The sequence below is a fragment of the Struthio camelus genome, chromosome 2 (assembly GCF_040807025.1).
Source record: "Struthio camelus isolate bStrCam1 chromosome 2, bStrCam1.hap1, whole genome shotgun sequence".
Taxonomy (NCBI): domain Eukaryota; kingdom Metazoa; phylum Chordata; class Aves; order Struthioniformes; family Struthionidae; genus Struthio; species Struthio camelus.
In genome coordinates, this window is record NC_090943.1 from 111,022,905 (window position 1) to 111,045,215 (window position 22,311).

Consider the following 22,311-nt stretch of genomic DNA (forward strand, 5'->3'; position numbering starts at 1 on the left):
AAAAAACTTCAGAGAGAGAATCTGTATGGGTCACAGTGTCCAGATTTTATGCAAGGTAATTATTACCTCATTGCACCCATTATTGCTTTCTTAAACTTTACGCCAAAGTCCTCAAAGAATACTGCAGTTTATAAACTTGATTTAGTTCTAAAGATGTAGTAAACTTAAATAATAGAGCCTAGAAAGCTCTTCAGCTGAAAAGTTTGTAACTGTCTACTTTAAAGTGGGCACCCTATAGGTTGCATTGATTGTATTGGCCATTTTTCTTTGGGTGTAATGACACAAATAGTGTCTACACTTATTTGTTGAAACTTTAGCTGCCTTAATCTGGCGCCAATCCTTCTTTCCAAGTCTTAGGTCCCTGAAACATGTAGCAAAATATCTGGTAATCCTCAGTCTAAATTTCCATCTTTAACCCTCTCCTTACTCTTAATAGGGTAGCTACGTGCATGGCCAAAAAGAACGTGGATTATTTGGGCTCAGAATCAACTAGCTTCTTATTGGGATCATCCTTCCAATTTCAACAATGCTCTGGAGTTCCCTGCCTTTAGTCTTCTTCACATCTGTCTTCATATATTTTGAACCGTAACTCTAGTCATGTCATTAAATAGTGTGAAAAATGGATCCTTACAGCAGTGGATGGTAAGTTAGTGGTCCCACTTAACACTGGCCTTGGCAGCAAACTGTCATAGACCAAGAGAGATTTGGTTCTCAAATTTTTATTTTAACCCTAAATTAAATGACAAGTAGACAACTATTCTGAAGTTACAAGTCTAAGCAGCCCAGTTCATGCTACGCAGTGCGTTAAATCAGAAAACACTAGCAGCCCATCTGGCATGCTCATACATGCGTGGGTATGACTACACAAGGCCTGTGAGGATGGCGCTGCAGGGATCTTCAGCGAGAGCTGAGTTTGGGCCACTGCAGCTCCCTGCTGCCTCCCAAAGAGGGGCATGCAGCAGTAGGTTGGACTATGGTTCAACCAATACCAATAAGTCTGGTATTGGAGGGAGCTTGTTGGACTGCTCCAAAAGAGAGCCCAAGAGTATGTAATTTCACTGTGACTGCCCTGGGACCAGGGCCAAGGAGCAAAGCAAAAAATAACCTAGCTGATAGTTTAGAGATAGCTACAAAGTAATTCAAGCAGAATGAGGATTTTTGGCCTCACTAGTAATTCAGATCGTAACCTTCCTTATACCTTCTGCAATGCAAGAAATGTAGGTAAGGTGCAATTGAGAAGTATGAAGTTATATAATTAATTCACAATAATTTTTTTTACATTATTTAAATATTTTTATACTTAAACTTTTTGCATTATTGAAATACATTTTTATCTAAGCTCCATAATGAATATACTTCTTTATAAAACGTTTCCCCTCCCCTTTCATTTCTGAAGTTGATTATCTCATACTTTCAGCCTTCTAGGTACTTTGCTTTGTTTAGTGAACTCTGCGATGTGATTGCCATTAGCTTACAGATATCTTATGTTTTCAATGTTGAAATACATCCTTTTTGCTCCCAGAAGTTTATTGATATTTAGCTCATAGTTTAATTTATTTGTTTTGCCTCACTAACCCTGCAGCTAGCAAGGAGAGTGGGTCATTGTTAGTATCAAATAGCATGCTCCTCCTAATCACATGTATAAGGAATTTATACAACTAAACCACATACAAATACTGAGCTTAAACACTTTTGGAGTTAGATCAAAATAACTTCATACCCTAAAACCAACAAGAAGAAACTAAAATTATATCTAAAAAGCGTGTGGCTGTATCTATTAAATGTATCATACCTAACATGCAAACTCCTATTCAGAGATTCCTTTAGGAAATCTACTCATAGCTGCACTTATTAAGAAAATACAATTAGCTTATAAAAGAAAACTAGCACATGAGCTGGAAGATCCATGTGCAACACCAGAAGCTTAAAATACATGTTTGTGAACATTTAGTTTGGATAGCATCTTTGTAATAGTAAAATAAATTTGGTTGGCTCTAATTTTATGAAGCATTTAGGTGTATGCTTAGGTCTAAATTAAATGACTTAATTAGAATGTAGGAAAATACTTCTTTTTTTTTGTGAATGACAAGTTTAATATCTAATTTCATAATTTCCGTGATTTAAAAAAATGGAATTTAAACTCTTAAAGTCACAAAGGAGGGAGAAAATAGTGTATTAAGCTCAAACTGTGGTAGTGGGATAGCTTGGAAAAACAAAAGACTCTCTTATTCTGCAAAACCTTTTTTAGTGCTATAGTATAGGTTACTAAGAAAGGAAAAGGGTGCTTCCTCTTCCCTTACTCTCTCTCTATCCTTTTGAAACAGTATCCTACATTTTCTCTAATTGAAAAAGTGAGATAAAACCTGGAGGTGGTTTTTTTTTTCATATTAGACGCACATTAAACAATTTCATGCGGAAAATAAAAATATTTTTTTTAATTATTGTAGCTTGTTTATTTCTCTTCCAATAAGAAACCTTAGGAGATTTTTTTTTTCCTTCTTTCACTGCTTTTTTTTGTATTTTACAAAAAAAACTATTTATGATAATGTAGCTGAAAAAAAAAAGTCTGTGATAATCTTTAACTAAATAGAATTTATTTTTCTGTGTTGTAACTACATAGTGTATCTTACATATTTAATTCCTATCAGAAGTTTATAATTTGCCATTCGCTGTGCTTATTTGTTTCTTCTTGTGGTTAATAGTACCTCAGTTTTGTGATATTAGGATATGTTGACAGTAAGTTAAGTAAAAGTGAAGTACTTGCAACCAGGTACCAACGCATGAAGTACATACTCATATGGCTGCATATAATATGTGACAAATGATGTTTGCGTGTTTCTGGGTTTGGGGCTTTTTGGTACTTTTTTTGGTTTAAAGAGTTCAAAGCCAGAAGGATCTTCCCCGCGCAAAAAAAGATGGATGATTAACTGTCATTATGTCTGTTAGTTCCTGCAAGTTGTTATTTGCTTTCAAATGTTCAAAAAACTATGTAATTTGTTTTACAAGGAATAGTTTTAGATGATAATATTATTATACAGTCCATCAAATTGACAACTTGAATTTCCTTTTGCTTTGATCTGTTTCTGATTATTTTAATCTCCTTTAAATAAAAACTCTGTATATACCCAGTGATAACACTCATCCATGGCTGCAAAGCCAGCAACATGTCAGAAGAATAGTCTACTAAAATACACCAATCATTAAAATTCAAAGGAAATTCCCATCTATTTTACATGCATTTGTAAACATGATTTTTATCAAAGTGGTATGATTCATTCAATAAGTGAATAACGATTACAAGGTATGTGTTGTTTGTGATAAAAAATGACAGATAGGGCAGCATATATCACTGAATATTGACTTTGTATGATTCCAGGATAGATGTGCTGAGGATTTCAAAATAGCCTATTAATAATAAAGGATTTCTTTCCCCCATGGTAGAACCACAGGAAAGTAGGAGACAGGGAAGGTCAATGTGACATTGGTAATCATTATAAGTTGATGTCTGCTGAAATCTAATACAATATGATGCTGAGATTAAATAAAAATTCTTGATTTAGAAACCTTGTACAGGGGTTGAGGGGAATGATGATTACAGACTTTATCTCTTAGTAAAGAAATCTGTGTTTGATGTGTTTGATATTCACAACTGAAATCTGTAAGAAGATGTAGATCCTTCTACATTAGTAGAAAGCTAAAAGATGGGGGGAAAAAAGGATATCTACAATCGCACACACTGTGAGTCATAACTAGGAAAGAAATCCATTTATATGACCCTTTTTCTTACTTATAAAAGAGTATTTTTTTTCTGTTAGGAAGAGAAAAAAAGACCCCCCTAATGCTAGAAAAAGTATTACAAGAGACTCCAGTGTACAGTATGTTCCTATTAACCACAATGAAAACGTTTGGCCAGACCTTGGCAAGAGAGATTATATGGTGAAGAAAATTGTATTACTTCTAATTCTATTGAAATCAGTAGATTTGCATTTGCTTTACTTTCTGTTTACTAGCCATTTGATCAAGTGCTTCTACTCTTAATCCATTTAGACAAGCCTTATGAAAGTTTTAGCAAAACTGATTACTTCATCCATAGGTTTTATGTCTTGCGATCAAAAAGCAAGTAGACACACTGGAACTAGCAGTTCCAGAATGAAATTGCCAACAGATGTTTTGGAGACTTCTACGTCTAAAATCAAAACACCTATAAGGGTGCGGGACCAAAGTCCTAATAATAGGCTGCATGAACTATAGAAAAGTTAAGGAAAGGAAGAATAAAGGCATAGCTTACTCTGAGTAATAGTGGTTAGATGTTGTGTACACAGCACAGAACACACCCTGCAAATGTATTTCAAAAGCCAGAATAGGATTGTTGTCCTTCACAGTACTTTGACCGGTCTAATACACTCAGGCACCACATTTCCCAGTGGGGGAAAATACCTTAGGCATTTGCTATTTAAGTGTCTGCTTACTGTTTCAATATGATGATCCTTTGTTCATTTGACTATGGTCTAAACAAGATCAGTTGAATGAACTGGATTGGAGGAAGCAAACAAAAACCATCCTGCCACTGATACATTGGGTCAGTACTGAAGCACTTCTTTGCAGGCACGTTCTGGCTGTGTAGACTGGCCTTTATTAGCTGTTTAGATGAATGTTGAGAATGTATTGGTTTTTTTCATATATGTTTGTAGTTCTCCAACATGTTTTTTCATCAGGTACTTTTGAAATCAGTTCTCCTTATATTTAGTATAAAAGCAGCACACATTCTTTTGCAGCCAGATAGGATTGGCATGAAAAGTTCATTTTTGATGTGGGATTTCCTTTTTGTAGTAAAGTTTATTTTATTAGGTGTGAACAGTATTTAATTTTTCCATTTTATAAGGAACGGATAGATACAGATAACTCAGTAATGCTGTAATTTTCTAAAGATAATGCTATATTTTAGCCTCAGCAGCTATATGTAGTTATTAAAAGATTTCTACTATCTTATTATTTTGTTATAAAGCTTAAATCATTCTTTAGTGAATAATTAAGCAAGTAATCAATAACATTTAAGCCAAAATATAACAGTCAATCAGTCTACAGTCTTTGTCATCTCTAGATCATATGTTCAGAATCTGTTAGTGACATTTTCCCTTATTTATCTGAAATAGTTAATTTGAAATTAATTTGCAAACACACAATTCTGACCACCAGGCTATTGAAAAAAAAAGAGAATAAATTCTTAATGTTTTAAAAATTAAAAATAGTAATATTCTTCACTGTCTGTTAATAGTAATGGAATAGTTAAGATTTGAAAAAAGTAGGGGAGTATGTGAAATAAACAGAACAAACATATATTTAACTTTTCTTTCCCCCTCTTCACTTCAGGACTTTCATTGGTAGTATTAAATTTGCACTATGTCGTGTATTCTGATGAAGTAACACAAAAGGATATTAGCTAGTGAACTTCCTTTAATGGCAATTAACTTTTTATAGTCAATAGTCTGAGGCCTCGTTGTTGACACGAGAGGCTCCTCTTGAAGTTACTTAGGGACATAGTTGCCTTTAAGCTAACAGCAGGACCAATATTCTGTGAATAACATGATTTCCTTATTTAGAATCAAGTGATGATATTTGTTTCTTTGACTGATTTTATTTCTGTTTCCTTTTTGTAAACCCTATGACATATGAATGTAAATAATACCGATGCTATTATATATACATATAAAATGCTTCATAAAATATAAATTCATATAAATGCTTTACAAATATTGTGTTCTAGCTTTCATTTTGCTTTTGCATGAGAGTGATTGTTTTTTATTTTTCAAGATCTAGGATTATATCCTTTGAAAACTTCTGAGCTTTCTCCTGATTGCTGAATGGCTCCTATTGCCGACCTATATGGGACAAACTTTGACTTCTGTGTTAAAATTTCCACTCACATGCAGAAATGCTTGTTAAAAAATAAGGATCTTGAAGTTGGGCTCTGTGCAGCTTAGTTTCTTTCAGGTAGTTGCCACTGTGAATTTTTCAGGAAAAGTGAGCATGTATGTTCTTGTTGCAGCTATTAAACATTTATATGGAATCTAAGGCATAACATGAGCTGGAAGTACCCTAGGCATGTCCAGCAACACAATCAAAACAAAGCCGCTGTCCTACTTGTACTTTCAAAGTATTACATGTTAGAGGGTCTTTAAGCATATATTTTCTTAATGATTTTGTTCTTCCTCAGGAGTCCTAATGACAGTGGCTGCAAAACTTTTGAAATATTACGTACTTCTCTTTCTAAAATCAGTTGTGACTTTGTGCAACTTTTTAATGGTCTCCAAACCTCTTATATGGCACAGCTGAGAATGACAAGTTTTTCTAAGGAGAATGCTAATTCAGTGTGATAGCACTATCCGGAAGCAAACTAAGCTGACACAGTGATTATCAGCTAAAAGATCAGAGGGTCAGCTTGTTGACACTCTTGTGCCAGCAATTGAGGGAAGGAGTAAGCAAGAAAAAGCTCTGAACCTGCTATAATCATCAGTCTGAGGTGCAAAAAGGAAGAAAAAGAGGCTGGAAATGAAAGCATCAGTAATTTGCATTGTCAGTATGGAGCAGAGCTGTCAAGAAAAACTTGTAATTAACCACATTAAGAAATAGCCTGGGCCACTGTCTCTTCACAGTGCTGTAATTCTGGCGGTAGCAGTGTTGCCTTAGGCAGCAAGTGTGCTTTCTCTGCTTCTCAGCAGAAAGTTTTGAAGGATAGTCAGCCAGGAGTGAGACAAACATGAACACTGTACGCTACTGCAAGAGGCTGGTGTGCAGCTTGGTTTACTACTTCCAGATCTCAACAAAGCTGTTTGCAGGAATTTAAGGTTTAAGAGAGGTTGTTAACAGTATAGTTGGGAGTGGTGAGAAAGATCTCCCTAAGAAGAAATACAGGTGAATGATTATTCAACAGAAAATTGCTGTTTAGCCTTGATTCATTGATTAATTGCCTTACAATTAATTATATGGCCTTGCATGCCTTTTATTAGGCTCAATAGAACTGCAGTGGTGTTGAATGTGGTTATGCTATTCAATAGTTACAAAGAAAGGAAAGGATTATTAAGAAAAATTACATAGATGCACTATATTCCCAGCATTTACATTAAAAAATTAGTTCTTAAAGATGAAACAGAGATTACCAGCAGGACACCAGAAAGAAAACATTCTAGGGATTTCTATCCTGAAACCAATGTCACCAGGCAGGATATTCTCCAGATGTCATCGGTGATCCCTCTGATCAGAGTCTCATATACAACAGTGAATGATACCCAGTAGTATGTAGTTTTGGGAGACTTATATAGTTTTGTCAGGACAAGAACTTTTTTGTAGTATCCTTTGCACTATATCTGAGATTCTTAACTTTTCACCAGCCATGCTGATACATCCATATTGCATAGAATAGCTTCATGTGGAATCATAATTTCAGAGATTAGTAAGGAGCCCTGAAAGTCTATAATTTGAATGCTCCTTATCGAACAGGTAGACATTGCTATAAATATAATTTTCATGAGCATTTAGCTGATCGTCAAAGAACAGGCCATTTACCGAGGAAAGAATGCTTATTGCACTGTTATTGATGCACTGTGAATTAAATTTGAGCTTTAGGCACTATACCGAGTATCAGCAGGTAATATCTGCAGATATCAATGTATGTATTGTTTTGTATGTTGATATCCATGCAGGAAATGCAAATTATATGAAGTTAATGCAAGTCTGTAACTTTTAATCTATGTAGGTGAGCTTTATGTCTGCATTTTAAAGAAAGTATTGCTACTAATCAAAGAAACTAATGAATTCGTTTCATACAGTAAGCTTACATCTACATGGGTAGGAATATAAGAATTTTTCCATTAAGATAAGTAGGGAAAATTATCTCCCTATCTGTTGGGAAAGCATGAATTCTAGAAGCATCTTAGTTCTGTTGACATGTAGAATAAACCATAAACTGAAAACTGGAATGAGGTATAAACTTATAAAAATTAACAAAAAAAATCTTCCAATTAAAAAGTACTATGAAAATTTAAGAATGTACTACTGTCAGGAGAGACCAAAGCTGAAACAGTATAATAGGAAAAAATAAGCTCTTCTGTTACTTCTATATCATGATCTAATATCAAGGGAAGAGTTAAAAAAACAGATCTATCCTAGACTAAAGTTGATAGGGACAGTGAAATGACCCTAAAAATATGACGGTAGTATTGATGTTTTTTTATTTTTATTATTTAATTGTTATCCTTTTATCTATTGTGCCCATTACTTCTTTCCCTGTTGCTATGAGCATTCATGCACATATGCTCTCTCCCACTCTCTCACCTGAGTCCCTTAACCATTTCCAGGTAAGAAAAACCAAACAGAATATATTCAGGAGCTTGATAATCTGTTGTGCATGCAAATACAGTAATGTTGTGATTCTATTGTTAATAATGGTAGCATTTTTCTGAGCTATCTGTGGAAAAGCTGTTGTGTAAGTTCAACCTGTAGTTATTTAGCAGCATCCCACATATAAGTCATCTCAAGTTTTGTCAGCTGTAGCTTGTAGTTTCTGTTCTATAAATTGCATATTTGAAGCAATTTTACTGAATTCTGAATTGGTGCTGATTCAGGGCCAATCTAATAAGGTTTTTAAGCAAATGTTTATAGACTTCCTGAGGGTAAGACGTAGTTCAATATAATGAGTACTGAGGACAATGAACACACATATGGCAGTTTCCATTGCTCCTGAATAGAATTTCCATTACTGTGCTGCTTGGTTGCATTAAAATGGATTAAAGGCAGTATAAAAACAAGCTACTTTCCACGAGACATTGAAACGTTGTGTCCACCAGGGAGGTAGAGCAGCTGATTTTTATTGAGATTTGCTTTTAGAAAGGAATGTGTTAATATTAAAAACTAGGCTTTCAAATGGCTGATAAGTCTCCAGGAAATGACTGCGAATTTGTAGCCAGTGAGAAAAGAACTGGAGTGACTTTACTGTGAGGAAAAAGAAATAAACAGTTAACTGGAAAAAAAAATGTAATTCATATATAGTTCAGAAGGCACCAGTTCTCAGTGTTTTCAGGAGGTAATTGTTAACAGCTATGGAAGACTGAGTAGAAGCTTAGAACTAAGATGAATATAGCATGATCGTAGGACAGATCATCCGTGACACATTTACAGGAACAGCATGAAAACTGGATGTCTTCACAGATGCCAATGCCTCCCTGTAAATCAGTCAAATTGCTTATATTAGAAGGTTCTGAGGCTGTTACACCCTACACAAAAGATGCCTTTATAGGGTCACATATGTCTTCTTGTTTCCCTTCCACAGCCAGGGAAATCTCAGTCAGCCTTTGAGCTGATTTTCTTAGTCTGGTAGATACTCACTGTTTGAATCACATGGAGTTTAGCTGCTGCGTTATTCTGCTTAGACCTTCACATGGATGGTATATGATTTGTTGAATCCTCTTCTGCCTTTCTATCTCAGGACTTGTGGACTACATTCTTGTATAACTCAGGTTATCAAATATCATACTTTTTCCCTGGTGTTCAGCCCAACTAGTGGCCTATGAAATCATGTGCTCCAGAAAGGTATCAGTCTCACTTTGAAGAAGCTTTGCTTTAAAAAAATTGAAACCGTAGTACTTCCTCATGAGATTTTTTTTTTTTTGGCAAAGATAAATCATTCAATTTAAAAGAAATGTACATTTATTTCCTATCTGAATTTGCCTAGTTCTAGCTTCCAGCTATTGCTTCTTGTTATGCCTTATTCTACTACGTTAAAGGGCTCTCTACTGTTTGGTATTTTTTCCTCATGAAGCTTCAATGAAGTCACCTCTCACTTATTTTTTTTTTTTTTCTTCATAAACTAAGTCTACTGAGTTACTATTGAGAAAAAAAAGAAATAACTTAAGGCTGGTGCGTTCAAACTGGTATATATCAATTTAAAATCAATTTTAATGCTACTAGAAATCTAAAACAGCTTTTTCTAATAGGAAATGTCAAGCTACCTTATCAGTTTTGCTTATAATTTGACAAATAACAAAGTACAACGAGATGTCCTCTAGAAATCACTTTTCCATACATGATCACAAGTGAATGAGGTTAATACTGAGCTTCAGCGCTGGAAATTTAATTTCCTGACTTTCATGTATTTAATGTCCAAAACAATTATGGTTGGTTCTGCACATCTCTTTGTATATATCCTTTCATTCTAGTACCAAAGGATAAATTTTATACCAAAATATAAAGAAGTCCATGTCAGTTGGAATGGTTACCAAAAAAAAAGGGGGGGATGGGGTGGGGAATAAGGTCGGAGGTATGGCGGGGCTTGCAGTTCTTATCACAAACTCAGAAATGCTCTAAAATAATGTTTCTGAAATCGAAGTAACTGAATGCTTGAGCATGGTGTATTCAGGTAATATATGGTGGTGTGAATAAGGTATTTTCCAGAAGTGGCTGCAGTCACAGCATAAATAGTGGTATGGAAGGAATGCATACTACTGTGGTCAGGTGAATGCTTTGTTGTGTTGTTGAAGATAAGACAGTAATGTTTAGGGCCCTTGTTCTTATAATTCTATGCTTCTATTGCCTACCAGAAGGTAGATGAATATTAGCCTCGCCACTGATTTTGTCACCTAGGTCTGCAACTATTTATGGATATATTCAGCTTCTTCTTAACTCTAGAATCCTATATGAGATTAAGAAGATTTCTCATGTTTCACCATTACAAAATAACAATGTATTTTTTGCATGTCATTAAGTCATAATTTAGTAATGATTCCACATTCTTTGTTTTGTGTTTCATTTATTTATTTATTTTTAATTATGGTGTTTGTGACTATGCAAACAATCTGGCCTAAATATTTTAATTTATAATTACAAATCATGAATTTTACACAATTGCTACATCCAGTACATGCTTTGGAAACAAATGAGGCAAAACTTATCCAGAAATAAAATGGGATTTGTTACGGTTGTCAGCTAGGAAGTGAATGGATTGGTTAACTAGATCTTTGAAATGCTGAAAATATTACACCTACAGGCAGAGAGCAGGCCACCTACACACTGTAGCAAATTCAGCAGTCTCATTTTAAACTTCTGTAGTGCTCTGGGGAAGCTAATGAGAATATGTTTTCCAGAATGGTCGTTAAGAGTTATTTAATTGGGCCAGGCAGATTCCAAGTGACTCGCAATAGGAACTGATTATGATATTTCTCTTTGGATATGGGTATAATTTTTACAGCAGCATCATGAGAAGCAGTGATTATAAAGTCTCAAGTCCCTATTCTTTGATGTAAAGTCGAGTAGTTACAAATAGTGCTAGTTTTGAAGGTGAGATTTCACGGACTGTACTGTCTAGGGGGTAACTATTTTTACCATTTTTAATTTACTGTGGTATATGCTTAATCCTATTATGTCTTTAATCTGTATTTTTATTGTAACTGACAATTAGCAAGCACGGTTTACAGTTTACAATTGTGTGTCTCATTAAAAAAGTAACATACACTTAATCTTGCATTCTTTGCAAATTCAGAGATTTCATGTAGTTCTCTGTGACTGGGGGAAGGCCAAGGGATTTTGTAAGGACAAGTCATACTTCCTGACACTAGGACACAGACTTTTTGTAGGTTTTGACTTTTGAGTGTGTTTTGTTTTAAAGTGAATGACTTGCTGTGAACAGGTGTGTGTGACCCCTCTCATAGCCCTTCGTAACATTTAATAGCTTCAGATCAGCACTCTCTAGATATACTTTACCAGGTAAGTGCTGCAAATCTTTTCACTTTCAAATCCCTACAAGACTGCAGCCCTTTCTGCCTTTGAAGGGCACTTTCAAGGAACTGTATGGGATGTGCCTCTTCTGTGGACTCTTACCAAATGCTCCACCTAAATGGGATGAGGGGGCACTATCCTTAGGACACTCCCCTATCTAGTATCTTTCATTTGTTTTCTGTTAATAAATCAGGCTATTTTTCCTGGTTGTTTTCTGGTTGCTTTGGGTTTTGTTTCGCAACTCATATTGGCTAGCATGGAACAGGACTTTTTGCAACACCCATTTATCTGGTTGAAAATATAGTACAGTTTTTCTTCATTGCTTCTTGTGCTGGTCTGTGGCTTAAGTGAAAGCTGTATTTCTTAAAAGGGCTGGGAAATAAACCTTCCTAAAATGGCTGGCTTATGGATTTATTTTTGTTGTCATCAGTGCAGCAGGCACAGGTTATTAAGCTTTGCTCTGGCTTGTGCCCTCCAACTGATATAATTGTGTTAGGTTTAAAATTTCTTCCTGTCAACTCTCATAATGCTTGTTACTGCCAGCCAGTGGCTTGTGCAGAGTTTAGATCAGATTTATTGTTACTTCATTTGTCATATCATTTCATGTACCACTTCTTTTCCCAAAAGTGAGCTGGAGTAACACTCTAAAGGAGAAATCCTACTTAATTCAATAGGATCATAATTTCAATAATATCTAAGACTTCTTCCCTGAATATTGATATGTGGGATGATGTTCTATGACATTTTTCCCCAGTCACATTAAGATGTATTTTTTTAAATTTGTTTTCATGTTGGTTTTAAGTCTGTCCTTTCTGCTAAGTAGCTTTGCAGGGATTCTCTACCTCATTTTTTGATCTTGTGTACATGATTTACATAACTAAACCTTCCTATGTTGCACCTATGTGCAACCATTTGCACATAGTTGGTTGCTCCTCTTGTTGAGTTATAGTAGGTAGGAGTTTACCATTTTTAATTTAATTAATCATCTGAATCATGATGTGGACTTTGATCACATTATTTATCTTCTCAGATAGCATGTACAGGACCTCTCAAAGAGTGCACTATACCTTCAAGGAAAAAATTGCAAATTAATAGCCAACATCATCAGCACTTTTCTGAATCAGAGACTGAAAATATAGCACCTAAATTCCAATTCTCTTGACTATTAATTAGTAAAATAAGTAGAAGCATCTGTTCATTTAGATAAGTAACTTTTAGGTGCTGAGATTTTTGTTAATGGAAAAGATTTACAAAGTATATCATATAACAGAGATCTATTTTCTCTTTCTTTGTCAAAGTAATATTAGGCTGTATAGAGGTAAAATAGAGAATATTTGGAAGAATAATTTAGTTGAAAAAAAATCCCTCATTAAAGGAAGATCTGTAGTTCATATTCTACTTTAAAGGTCAGAGCAAGTGCTAAGGGTTCTAAAACCTTTCATTTCAGATGGAGAAGCTTCTTCCAGTTTCCACACTGAAAAGTCCTAGAATGTAACGGCCATGTTAAAGGTCTAGAAACAGCATGCACTAATGGTATAGCTCTTCCAGTTGCCAGTAGACATATCTGAAAGGCTGATATAATTTAAAAACATCTTAAACGTTTATTCCAAGGCCTTGGGCAGCAAGACAGGGATCGTGGAATCTCAAATTATATGCTATCACTGCTTGTTCAAATTCCTATTCTTATGGCTTGTGATTGCCTAGCAAAATTCATCGTGCCAGGCTTATGTGGAAATCAATTCTGATAAGGTTTTCCAAAAGGTTGTGATAAAGTATTTACTTTACTCTGCACTGCTAAAAATCCCGTGATACTGAATTGCAGCTTAAATCAATATGTAAGTACACCCTTATGATATCCATTGGATATTACAGATGAAAGCATATAACAATTAAAAATAAATTCACTTACTATAAAGTTGCAAAAATGTAATGTCATTTTATATTAAGATTGGAACCATAACTCGTAAAATCACAAAATAGTTGAGGTTGGAAAGGAACTCTGGAGACCGTCTTGTCCAACTCCTCTGCTCACAGTAGAGTTGGCTAGAGCAGGGTGCTCAGAATGGCAAAATGGTTGAGGTTGGAAAAGACCTCTGGAGATCATCTGGTCCAACCCTTCTGCTCAAGCAGAGCACCTAGAGCAGATTGCCCAGGATTGTATCCAGATGGCTTTTGAATATCTCCAAGGATGGAGACTCCACAACCTTTCTGGGCAACCTGTTCTAGTGCTCCTGGCATCTGCTTTCCTGAAGTCCAGGTTTGTGATCCTGCTATTTGCTTTGTTCCCTTCTCTCAGGATCCTGAACTCCACCATCTCATGGTCACTACAGCCAAGGCTCCTCCTGACCTTCACATCCCCCAACAGTCCTTCCTAGTTTGTAAGAATTAGGTCCAGCAGAGACTAAATTTCTGAAAAAGACCTCATCTGCTTCTCCTTCCTGATCGGGCAATTGGTAGTAGACATAGACCCCAACATCGCCCATGTTAGTCTGATTGCCCTTTCTGACCCATAAACTCTCATCTGGCTCCTCACCCACCCCAAGGCAGATCTCGTTGCATTGTGGTTGCTCACATAGAGGGTAACTCTTCTTCCTTGCCTTTCTGGCATGTGCCAGACTCTGTATCCACTGCAGCACTTCAGTTGCATGAGCTATCTGATGTGATCCGGACGAGATCACAGCCCTGCAACTGCGCATAGAGCTCTTATTCCTTCTGTTTGTTCCCCGTGCTGTGTGTGTTGGTGTACAGGCACTTCATATGGGCACCCAGTCATGCTGAGTTCCCAGAAAAGGTAACAGAGCTTCACCCATGGTGCTGTGCTCATGGCACTTCCTTATATGTGTGCATACGCTTGTGGTGGGCCTCATTCTACCCTGTTTTGTAATTGAATGAAGATATACCATCTAATAATAAATAATGAATTATAGTCTTCTGAAGCATCAGCTAAATAATTTTTATGCTTAAATGTTAGCATTTAGCTCCAGGGTAAAGATTTGTTCCAACTGAAATGAATTTAAAAATGTAAACCATATGCAGCCGAATGTTCCAATTCACAGTGTGAAGTAATATCTACTAATGAAAAGCAAATTATTCTAGCTAGACTATGAAATAATACAGAAGCATATCAAGGTTTAAGCATACTATATGCACATAAAATTATATAATGATATACAAATATATATATGTACACATAAGTGCAGAAGTTACTTGAGAATTTTAGATCGTTAGGCTGCATTAAGCAGTCTCTCTCTCTGCTGAATAATTTATAAATCCCAGACATGGCGGACACATGCAGTCATAGAAATCGGGCAGAAGTAACCAGAGTGAGATGATGATCTGGTTGATTTTGTGTGCAGCCACAAGACAGTTCTTTTCCATGAGCTCTTGACTTGTAGGTTTCAGAGCTTTTGTTCTGCAAGTAGATTAGCAATGCCACCAACACACAGATTATTATGTCATTTCAGTATCTGCAGATTCTGCAGAGTTCTTTTTCTACAGCAAGAGGTTTTGTGAAGTCATTGAATTCCACTGTGCTAATGAAATGCGAGACCTTTTGAGCCTTTATTTAATAGTACGTTTTAGTGTTACTAGGTCTGCGGTTGGTTTTCTCTCCCTTTTAAATTGGAAGATCAAACACAAACAAGAAAAAGAGAAAGCAAAAAAGTTTTAAACTACATAATCTGATGACACCTGGCTCATTATAAAAGAAACATTTTTTATAGAAATAAAGGACATATATTGGAAAGATCTGCTTTGTAACCACCCAGACATCAATTGATAGAAAATCGCTGTAAAGAATTTATTGTAAAATACACTAATGCTTTTGCTATTGGTTTACCGCATGATTTATTATAGGTTTAAACTGATTAAAGGGAATTTTGCAAGCAAGATGATTATGATTTTGATATGTTAACAAACACTTTAATTGTTTTGATCTTTTTAGATGGATGGCTATAAACAAAAACAGTCCTTCCCTCTTCTCTGCTCTTGGGAGAGTAACTTTTAGGCAAAGATAAGATTTTTTGTCTTAATATGGTTTCTGTTGGGTTATTAGTATGTAACTCATGGTCTGTGAACAGTTTCAGGCAGTTGCCTCAAGCAGATGTGCCGTGTGCTACCCCAGGAACAGCCTATGAAGTCTTCATCTGCTCTTACACTGTCCTTACCCAACAGTTTGTAACACAGTATATATACATAGTATTTACTATATTCATTTCTGGAGTTACTGGGACTGAAAAGGGAAGGAAACTTTATCTCTGTCTTAGCTATCGTCTGCTCTTGCATCCCATGATGTCAACAACATCTGCATTTTCCACAATGGAAATGCAAGTTATGCAGAAGATGAAGAGCTAAGACTAAACCCTCCCTCTGGCCATGCTCCAGCTCTTTTGGGCATATCAGATTATCTGCTGCTTCCCGTAGTTGGGATAGCCCTGTAGTGGCTTCACTATTCATCTAGGAAGTACTGTGCTTGCTGAAAGAACCGGGGATAAGTCCTCGCTGCTCAAGAAAATATGGCTGTCCTCTGTCCATCACTTACTTTCTCACGGGAAAGGAAAGGTCAGCTTCACATTTACATTCGTGCTGTACCAGTCCTTAACTGGTCCATCATGCCTGCACAACATCCTGGCCAGCATCTGAGACTTAAAGATTTTCCCAAACTCTTTGTTTTACCCAGCTGTCTGATAGGAGTAAACAATGGCTCTGAAATGTCTGAATTCCCTCCTTTTAAAACGGGTCATGCATTAGAAGTCTGCATTATGAGTGAGGAGAGACTTATTCAGTCTCTATTGTGCAGAGAGATTGTTGGGAGTCATGACCCAATCCACCATACTCAATTTTTTTTTCATGTGGTTTTGTTTAACTTCTCAGCATTTTTTTTTTGACGTAATTGTTTTCTTGTAGAAAGGTGTACATTTGTCCATAGGGAGGGTATCGGTCAAAAACAACCACTCTGCATCCTTTTGTTGGAATGGTAGTACTTTAGCAAGAGAAAATTGAATATGTAATTCTACTGCTGTATGTAGCCATCTGATTCAAATTATTTTCTTTTCTTCAATGACAAAGAAATGCAGCTGTCTTTAGAATCTTATAGGTCAAACATACTTCTTGCAGAACATGGAAATTCAACCACCATAAAGCAGAGAGACAGTTACTAAAGCAAGAGAAATTGTACATTGGATATTAATACAGCTGAAATGAAATCTGAAAAACCAAACTGCTGAAGATGTGAAAACAAGGCATTTCTTGTAAAAATATCACATGCAGGAAGTCTGTATCTGATAGAGGGAAGAAAGGTGCAAAGAACATTGCAGCATAACTAAGTTATTGTTTTCCAGGTGCCTTCCCTAATGTTCCATCATTACTAATGAGAGTCTTAGATAGCATTTGTCACTGGCAAATCTTCAGTAAATGAGGTTGTTTAAAAAAAAAAAAAATCAGAAGAGGGAATTTTTCCAAAGAGGCAGAAAGCTATGTATTTTATGCTTAGGACAGTGACATTAACCTGTTCAGATAACAAATTGCATGTACCTCAATGTTTTAGTTGCTCTTACATTTCTGTACAGGCCTCTCAAATAATCAGTTACACTTACCTTTTAGAGAGGAGCTTGGCAGATAGCCATTCATGACAGTTAATAAAAATGAGAAATTGCCAAATGAAATCAGGGAGGTTGGAAAAAAATAGCTGCAGAAACAAGTTGCCTAGGTCAGATTGTGTATATCAGTTTTTAAGAACAAAGCAACTTTGTCCGTTCTTAGTGAAATGTATAATCAGTCTCCGGAACAGGCTCTGGAAAGTGGATATCTGTAGGTAGCTGCCATAGCGATCAAGTTTCTGCCGATAGTCTAACAACTTCACTATTTTTTCCTGCAAAATGGAACACCGCTAACAGAAAGAGCAATGTGCTCTGCCTTCCCAGCACATCACAGCTTGTACCGTGAGGTGTAGGCGAATGCTCTTATGAGAAAAATATGTTTGAAACTTCGAAGGCAAACAAGAGAAGTAAACGTCAAGGAGAGGTCTGAACTGAGCTCTTGAATGAACCGAGGAGCAGTGAATGTTGTTCTTTTTAGAAGAAAGTGGTGATTACTGCCACATTTTATATACATGTTGAACTAATTGGCATGATTTGAGAGTGCCTACAGGAGCACGACTATGCAAGAAAGTAGAGAAATGCACAAGGCCATGAGAAAAATGTGTCACTGTAGAACTGTCAAGTCTTCTGGATACAGAATGGAGTAGAGATTTGTGTGTCAGGGTGTCTTTAATGTGAGCTTAGAGATAAATATAGGTAGATATAGTGTGTGCTTACATAGGAATATATATGAACACACACACATATATATGTATGTATGTGTTTACACACACACACATGAAACTTCTTGAATGAGGCTGCAGCAGAATAAGTATTTCCCAGATCACCATTTTGAGTTTAAGTGATTGACTAATCACTTTTCTGAGTAAGGCTTTAACTTTCGATCTGGAGATGGTGGACAAAAAATATTCGTAATGCTAGTTATTCAGAGATTACTGCATATTTCCTGCAGGTTAGATTCCTGCTGGTTTTCTAGCCAACGCTGTAGTCTTCTATAGTTTTTAAGTAGTATAGGTACATTAACTAGTAAGATAAATATTCTTATTAATTCCTTTTGTGTTCAAGAGTGTTACTAAACTAAACTTTAGATGTTTTATCTGTAAGATTTAGCATAGGATAAAATCAGCAATGAAGATGCTATTTTAGATGAATAAGCAACTGATAGGCTTGTGAAGTCAATTGGAGGTGCTCCACAGTGAATACTACTTCAGTCATGTTCTAAACATAAACTGTCATTTAGTCTGAAACACAGAAGAGTTGACGATGGAGTGTTAACGGCTTAGGACTGAAGAGTTTCAGATCGACTGAGGATTATATTTTAGGGTTGGTTTTTTTTTTGGATTGAGCAATTTAGGTGGCTTATGTCATAACTATTAATGTGATTTTTGTATATGTTGAGAATTTCCATTAGGGAAAATATCAGTGTAATATGTTTTGTAATAACAATGTTATGTGTTTGTGAGTCCAGCTCCTAAATTATCTCTTATTTGAGAGGGAGTGAGACTTTAAACCTGTATGCAACTCTTAGTTAATTCTTTATTTTAGAGTATTTTGCTTTCCAGAAGCATTAACCCATCTTTAACTGAAAAATAAATATCAAATATTTAGGCATAAAAACCTTGATATGGTCCAGGAAGGGAACATCAAAGAGCTGTGCAAATTGTTTATAGAGCTACATATACAAGTGTTTCCTCTACTGAACAACTCACTTTTACAACAGACAATAAATTAGAACAAGAAAAGTAGTTTGAAGAATGAAGTGTTGCTTTCAGATCAGAGTGAAATAAATGAACTAAATGTGGCAGAAATGTATCTGAAATTAAGGTTAGTAATAAGCAATTTAATTTATCAGATTGGACAACTAGAAGGCCATAACTTACTTCATACTTCATAGCACCTTTTTTCTCTACTACTTCACGTATGTTACAACTTCCAGTCACTGTTCAGTGCTCCCGGAATGCAGATGCCGAGGTCAGATGTGGACTTCTTGCAAATACCAATATGAAGTGCAAGGAGAAGATCTGGAAGTGAACTAGTTGCAAGTGTTAGCAAAAAATTGACTAGTCAGCTGTATGAGTCACTATCATTTAAAAAAAAAGGTCAAAGGAACGTTCGATCCACAGATGACTGTTCTTTCTGAGAAATAGTTAGGCTAAGGGACACTATGTACTTTTATTTAACAACACATTTTTCCTATAAGATGTGAAAAATTGTGAAGTATTTTCCTCTCCATTCAAGTGTGAAAATGTTTATTTTGGAGATTTTTTTTTTTAAGCATTAAGATGAATAGATGTATTTAGTAGATATGTTGATTCCAAATAACTCTATGTCCATCATGCTTATTTCAGGTGACATAAACAGTTCAAGGTCTTTAGACGGATCAGAAAAGATGAAGGGGGAAAAGATATTATAATATCAGTGTTAAAATCAAATAAATCATATGCAATTCATTTTTTGTGGTCAAGTGTTGTTCATAACTCTCAAGGAGATGGATTGATATAAATAGTTTTCAATTTCTAACGTTTTTTATCATTTTTCTTTATTTTTAAGATTCCAATAGCGTGATTCTGAGAAACGGTTGTTACCAGAAGAGAACACATTATTCTTGGCCAACAACGCAGCACATAACGGTAATGTCTGGTGGGAAAACCTTCTTTCAAAGTTTCTTTTTCGTTAAATGAAGTATCATATTGCCAAAGATCCTGTAGATGCATTAAAAGTATCACTACAAGTCTAACATAGACTGAAAGTAGAATTTATATGTTAATAAGTGTTGGTAAATACCTATGTATATATTTGTCATATAAATTATTACTATGTTGACCTGATATGATCCAGAATACAATTTTAGGATGGGAAAATATACAATATTTATTCGTGGTGTAATCTCTACTTTTTTAGTTGGCTACCTTCATTGACAATATAAAATCCATTAATTTTACTATTTATTAGATGAGGAGTAAAACCCTGGCTATATTTTCAGTCACAGAGAGCTGACAGCAGATTCTCAGCTTCTTACAGTTCGAGATTTCACTCATGTTTTGTTTTGTTTTAGTCCTTTCTGTCTATTTTGTCTTATTGTATATCCAGAAACCGTAGACAGTTACTATGAAGCTTACATGTGTGCTTACGCAGAAAAATACTGGGGAAAAATATTTAAATCACACAGAGTGTTAGATATAATAGAGGAATAACCAAAATAAAAATATATGAACTGTTAAGCCATTTTTTTTTAATTCTGAGAATGTTTTGAACATTTTTTGATTTAAAAAAGGTCTCTAGATGTTATTCCTAAAAGCAAAGGAAATGGACTTTCACATAACCTTTTAGCAGATTAGCTCTAAAAATTGGAATAAGCAACGATGCTTTGTGATAGAAATGGCTCATTACTGACGAGGACTAATATATTTTTGAACTATATCATTGATAGGAAATTAGCAGAGAAAGTATAGATAAAAATATTAAGGAGGTTGACTTCCTATACTTTCCCGCTCCTGTCTAGATCATGTTTTTACCACGGCAGAGAAAGATTCCTTCTTGCTCAGATCATTATCTAAACTCTTATATGTGAATTCAGCCTGCAATACAGGAAGGTTTTCTTCACAAACGCACACGCAATATATGCAGTGCCTCCATAAAGCATGTACTAACTTTACTCATATCTTTTTTAAGAAAGCAAATGACTGGGGCTGAATTTAGATGTCTGGTAAATTAGCATCAGCTCTGACCTGAAATCTGATCTGAAAGCTATTCAACTTCCGTACAGCTTAATCTCTGTGGTCCTGAATTTTCTGATTAAAATGTATGATCCTGACTGATATATTAGTTTAAAGCTAGCTTTCTCTGCTGGAGTTATTTCAGGAGTATTTCCTTTCCGTCTCCAATTCTTCTTACTTTCTGCAGTGGTGGATCATGGCTGGGGCTGCAAATCTCACCTTGAAAACAGTGCATGTCTCTTTTAAATATAAAAATTCAGTCTGTTCCTACTTGTGTTTGAATGAATTCCTTTACAAAGCACTTCTCTTGAGTTTAGTTTCTATGTAGCTGCTCCAGTGCAGTTGCATCTTGGGTCAGAGATCAAGGAGGGAGGGAAGGAAAATACAAGGCAACTGTTATTTGTTTGGCTGCAGGCATGGGGAGTGTGGGATAAAGTAAAGCTACTAATCTCCCATAGATATATTAGAGTCAAGGGCCTGTACATCAGTAGCACTCTGTGGTGAGGAAGTATTCTGACATCTGTTGTGCACATATCAGTCCTGCCAGCCCAGTCCTGCAACGTATACGCTGTACGTGTATGCCTTTAGAAACTGTGCAATCTTACCGATTAACATAACTAAGTTAAATTAAGAGCAGTTGTGCCCAACGTTATTTCTGAGATTTGTTGCTCTTCTGTCAGAACAGATGAACAGACTATACCCAAAAACTCTTTGACTTTGGAAAGGCATTGTCTGGCTTAAGAACCCTGCCTGTCAAGTCACAATGATCCCAGTTTTGTCCTTCATGGTCAGCAGGGCCCGTGGAAATCATTCCTGAAAATCAGGAGTATGGAAAAAAATCCACACAGTCCTCTGTTTCTTTTTTTTTTCCTCAGGCACTGTGCTTTTCCCTTCCTCCCAATATGTCTCAACTTCTGCAAAACTAGGACTGAATCCATTATATCTTCAGGATATCCTCAGCATCCCTTCCACAGCATCACATTCTACTTTAATTCCCTATGCAGTATTCACATTTCTGTCAATGGGAGTTCTGCAGTCGGGCAACGAGACCAGAATATTCAAGAGGCCTGTAATGCAGAACAGATTTAAAAATGTAATTACCTACTGAGTTAATTAAAATTTTGCATCTGCACTCTCAGGGGTATTTTCGTAGAAAAAGCAGAGGCATTGCCTCTATGTTTTTCTTTTAAAGTTAAGAAATTTCAAACCTGAATGATTTACATGAAGTTAAG

The 22,311-nt window shown here is 35.7% G+C and overlaps 1 long non-coding RNA gene across 3 annotated transcripts in view; it reads left to right on the top strand.

Annotated features, from left to right (window-relative positions):
• The window catches only part of LOC104142994 (uncharacterized), a 92,259-nt gene that overhangs the window by 64,235 nt on the left and 5,713 nt on the right, over nt 1-22,311 (top strand). For all 3 annotated transcript variants that reach the window (XR_011139439.1, XR_693819.2, XR_693818.2), the window contains one exon: nt 19,914-19,993. This is a non-coding gene — a long non-coding RNA (uncharacterized lncRNA). The remainder of the gene's footprint in view (nt 1-19,913; nt 19,994-22,311) is intronic.